The following is a 5340-nucleotide window of genomic DNA, read 5'->3' as shown; positions in this document are numbered from 1 at the left end:
AGCAATGAAAATAATTTTATGGTTGGGAGTCACCACAACATGAGGAACTGTATTTATGGGTCGTGGCATTAGGAATGTTGAGAACCACTGACCTTGGGAGTTGTTTGCAATGGTCCAGATAAGAAAGAATAAGAGGACCTTCCTCTGTTGTACAGGTTTGGTAGCAGGGCTGGCAAAACAGAAACATCCTAAGACCCCTTACAGCCTCAATTGGTTAGGCTGGACAAAGATAAAGCAGAAGTTGGGGAAACAAAAGGACAAGGATTCAAACCAACTCCTTTAGGCAAAATAAGGTCAGAGAATATCTTTACTAGGATCTTTATAGTCCTGTCAGCAACAATAGCAACAACATGACACCCCTCACTGCCATTCAGTCTATTCCTACTCATAACAAACCTATAGGACAGGGTAAAATTACTCCTGTGGGTTTCAAAGTCTGTAATGATATATGGGAGTAGAAAGTCTGGTTATTCCCCCACAGAGGAGCTGATGGTTTTGAACTTCTGACCTGTGGTTACCAGCTCAACTCATAACCTTATTACACCAGGCTCCTGGAAAGTGCATTCTAGTAGATTGTGGTATGCCTGGTGCTTGGGGACTTGTGAGTTGCTAAAGCTCAGAGGCAGAAATCGTGAAGGGTGGCACACATCGAGACCACCCATCCAGCAAGATATGGCAGCCTTGAAAACAGCTAGGAGCATCTAGGATACATGTGTCTCCCAGAACCACCCAGGAAGCGGGCATGGGGAGAATCACAGATCAGCAGCAGCCGGGGGCTTAATTGGAGAGGAAATGTTTTGAGAATGATGAGGGCAATGAATGTACAAATGTGCTTTACACAATTGATGCATGTATGGATTGTGATAAAAGTTGTATGAGCCCCTAATAAAATGATTAAAAAAAGAAAAAAAAGACAATGATACACCTATAGCCCTCAAGAACATATATGCCTAGATCCTTAATAAAATATTAAAGAATCAAAAAAATAAATAAATAAAGCCTGATGAAACTTCTGAGACCTAGAGAGTTTCAGGATCACAATAGAGGCCCTTGGTGTGACTATCCAGTTGTGTTCTCTCATGGTAACAATGTAAAAGCTGAGGCAAAGAAAGGTGGAAAGGCATGCTCAATATCAGTTAGAAATTGGTGGAAATGTAGTCCCAGTCCCCAGAGTTTGATAGCCTACTGTGCTGCTTCTTCTTCTTTTTTTAATGAAAAGATCATTTTATTGGGGTCTCTTACAGCTCTTATAACAATTCATACATAAATTGTATCAAACATATTTGTACATATGTTGCCATCATTATTTTCTAAATATTTACTCTCTATTTGAACCCTTGGTTTCAGCTCCTCTTTTTCCCTCCCTCCCCCATGACCCTCATGACTGCTTAATAAATGATAAATTATTATTATTTTCATACCTTACATCATTGACTACTGTCTCCCTTCCCCCAGGGTTTCTGTTGTTCATCCCCCTGGGGGGCAGGGGATGTGGTTATGTGTTGTTCATTTCGATCCATAACCCCTTCCTCCCCTCCTCTCCTCACCTTCCCCCTACCCTCCTGATATTGCTACTCCCATTCCTGTTCCTGGATTCCATGTGTCATGAGCTCTTATCTCTCATCTGTACCTGTGCACATGCTCCAGTCTAGCCCGCAGTGAAAGGCAGGACTGGGGTCATGATAGTGGGTGTGGGTGAGGAAGCCTCAAGGACCCAGAGGAATGTTGTGTGTTTCATCGGTGCTATACTGCGTCCTGGTTGACTCACCCCTTCCTTGCGATCTTTCTGTGAAAGGATGTCCTATTTTCTACAGATTGGTTTGGGTCTCTGCTCTGACCCCCCTCATTGTCAACAATATGGGGTTTTTCTTTGTTTGCTTGTTTGTTTGGGGTCTTCTGATGCCTGTTACCCTATCCCGTTGACACCTCATGATCACATGTGCTGGTGTGCTTCTTCCATATGAGTTTGTTTCTTCTCTCCCCAATGGCCGCTTGGTTATCTTCAAGGTTTTTTTTTTGTTTTGTTTTTTAATATATGGAACGCTTCACGAATTTGCGTGTCATCCTTGCGCAGGGGGCATGCTAATCTTCTCTGTATCGTTCCAATTTTAGTATATGCGCTGCTGAAGCGACTCCAGATGCTACATCTTTTAACTGCTGGACACCATCTGCTTTTGTCACCGCATTTGTTTATGCACCCATTTTGTCTTCAGTGATTGTGCCGGGCAGGTGAGTATCACAGAATGCCAGGTTGTTAGAACAAAGTGTTCTTGCATTGAGGGAGGGCTTGAGCAGAGGTCCAAAGTCCATCCATTACCTCAGTGTGTTGCCATATAAATATATATACATAGGCCAATTACCTCCATTTTTATGAATTAATGTATTTACATATGTACACACCTATTGTTATATCTCTACCTATAGCTTTGATTCCTAGATCTCTCCTCTGTTTCGTTTTACCTTCCTCCTGACAGAAAAACTCATCTTGCTCCCATGGAGTAGCTGGTGGGTTTGAACTGCTGACCTTGTGACAGCCCAACAGGTAACTCACTATGCCACCAGGATATAATACTCTGCTTCTTTTTCAGCAGACCTTTGTGATTAGAGAGATCTAGGTATGAATGACAGTGGACTTATCACCTGAAATCTTGGAGGCCAAAAAGGTGGCACAATATTTTTCAAGGTTCTAAAAATAAAGTACTATAATTTTGGAATGCAACTGAGGAATAAAGTATAAATAAAGACATTCATGGTTACTAACAGAAAGGATGATGGGGCCGAGCCCAAGCCAAGCTATGTTGACCCCCTCCCCAAAAGAAGGCAATACAGAGGACAACACTGAAGATGTAGCCAGGGGAGAGAGGTGGGTCTATTCAGACCACAGGGGAGCAAACTAAGAGGGAGGGAAGGAGGGAAGGAAGAAGGAAGGAAAAGAGAGAGACCCATCACGGCCCACCAAGCCCAAGGGATGACATCCCTACAGAAAGGACTATAGGGCTGGCCCCATCACCAGACATGACATTGCCTCACTGACCTATAGTGCTACAGGGGACAGCACTGGAGACACTGTGCAGAAAGTGTACCCAGTCTATCCCATGCACAACAAGGTGAAAAACAAAAGGAGGACAACAGGGCAGCAAAGTGAGCAAAGTAACCAAGTCCACGAGGAATCCTGAAAATAGACTTCTGACTTGGGGGACAGGGCTTGGTACCACATCAGACTTGATCAGAAAACATGCATAAGGGTTAGCAGACAGGCCTGGAACTATCTATTGGGTTTTTTTTCTTCTTTTGTCTTGTTTGTTTTCTTTCACCCTATGTTTATCTATATAAGATAGGCAGGGTGAACACTCCCAAGGGGAAATCCACCAGACCGAAGCTTCCATGGAGATATGGGAGAGGAGAGAGTGGGGAGCCAACAAACTCAGGGATAAGGAAACAACAAGAGATCTAAAATTGATGGAAAGGAGGGTGTATAATGCCTGGTGGTGTTTAATCAAGTGCAATGCACCCTATAGGAATTATTGAGAGCCAAATGGAGAGCGAGCATGATAGTGGGATAGGGGGAAGGTGAAAGGAAATAGAGGAATGAAATAGGAGGAAAAAGCTATTTATAGAGGAATAGCTATAGGCATGTATATATCTTAATTTATAATGAAAGGGATAGAGGCCAATGTACAAATATTTATATGTTAACTATTAAGATAGCAGACAGACTTTGGGCTTCTACTCAAGGCATCTTTTAACACAAGAACACTTTGATCTAATAACCTGGAACTCTTTGATACTTACCTTCGCAAAACGACCACTGAAGACATAATACGTGCATGAGCAAATGTGGTGATGGTGCCAGGCTATCAAAAGATACAGTATCTGGGGTCTTAAAGGCTTGAAATTAAACAAGCAGTCTTCTAGCAGGGAAGCAAATAAGCCCACATGGATGAAGCACACCAGCCTGTGTGATTATAAGGTGTCAACAGGATCAGATAGAAAAAGATCCAAAACAAGCAACTATATCGATGCAAATGAGGGGGATTGGGGTGGAGACCCAAAGCCCATCTTTAGACAATTGGATATCACCCCACAGAAGGGTTATAAGGAAGGGATGATTCAGTCAAGGTGCAGTATAGCGCAGGTGAAACACACATCATTCCTCTAGTTCCTGAATGCTTCCCCCCCACCACCACCATGATTCAGTTCTACCTCACAAATCTGGCTAGACCAGAGAACACACATTGGTACAGAGAAAAGTTCTTGACACATGGAATTCAGGATAGATAAACTCTCAGGAATAGTAGTGGGAGTAGCGATATCATGAGAGTAGGGGGGTTGTTGGGGAGAGCGAAGGGGGAGAAAGGGGTAACCCATCAAAACATTGGATATAGAGCCTGAGGTAGTTAGTTTATTGTGCCAACTTGGCCGATAAACACATGTGGGGTTAATTGAAGGGCGGAGAGATAAATGGTTCAGCAAGCCTCCCTTTCTTGTCTCTTACTCTTTGATCATCAGACCAGTATGCAGCTGCCTTGCTTGTTCTGTGCCTCAATTTGCAAGCTACACGACCTGTGGGACACCTAACCTGTGGACTGTGTCACTGTAATTTGAGGTTCCTTCAAGACCTGCTTCACCACACAATTGGAATTTATGTCTCTTGAGCTGAGGACTGTCAGACCTTGTCATCTGGCTGATTGTTGATGACCTGCCTTGCTGTTTGCTGCCTGTGCCCGGATAGCCTGAATTGCTCTACAGAGGACTACCTGGCAGCCCTCAAGACTTGAAGGACTGCCAGTGTCTCATAACTGTCTCATGGGAGTGAGTTGCACTGAGACATTTGTACTGCTTTATAATTTAACTGTTTATTTCTTGTGTTATATATGTCTATCTGTATAAATATATATAAAATTATTAGCAATCTGGTTTTGTCTCTCTAGAGAACCCTCTCTAACATATTTTGGTACCAGGAGTGCTTCTAGAGAAATAAAATTATAAATATGGGCTTCTTAAATTGACCTGAGCAAGTTTACAGACCCATAACCCCTTGAATGACAGGAAGGCTGGGTCCCTTTGAAGGAGGACCCTGCTACATTACCGAAGGTCTATACTGCTGATCTTTCTTCTAGCCTTCTCCAAAGGCACCTGCTGCCTTTGAAAAGAGTGACTGTTCCTTGGGGGAAAGGAAATAATCAAACTTTTCCTGGATTACTGGACACTGGCTCAGAGCTGACACTAGTTCCAGGGGACCCAAAGTGTTTCGAAGGCCCACCGGTCAGAGTGGGGGCTTATGGAGGTCAAGTTATAATGGAGTTTTAGCTCAGGTATGCCTCACTGTGGGTCCAGTGG

At 43.4% G+C, this 5340-nt stretch overlaps 1 non-coding gene across 1 annotated transcript; it reads right to left on the bottom strand.

Annotated features, from left to right (window-relative positions):
• Positions 1 to 2029: 2029 nt before the first annotated feature.
• LOC115872322 lies at positions 2030 to 2132 on the bottom strand. The gene has a single exon (XR_004047801.1). It is a non-coding gene; the product is annotated as a U6 spliceosomal RNA (small nuclear RNA).
• Between the last annotated feature and the right edge of the window lie 3208 nt (positions 2133 to 5340).

Source organism: Echinops telfairi, unplaced genomic scaffold (genome assembly GCF_000313985.2).
Source record: "Echinops telfairi isolate 266 unplaced genomic scaffold, ASM31398v2 ScPeMD7_7423;HRSCAF=8461, whole genome shotgun sequence".
Taxonomy (NCBI): domain Eukaryota; kingdom Metazoa; phylum Chordata; class Mammalia; order Afrosoricida; family Tenrecidae; genus Echinops; species Echinops telfairi.
Note: the sequence above shows the minus strand (reverse complement) of the source record. Positions and strands in the feature narration are given on the sequence as shown.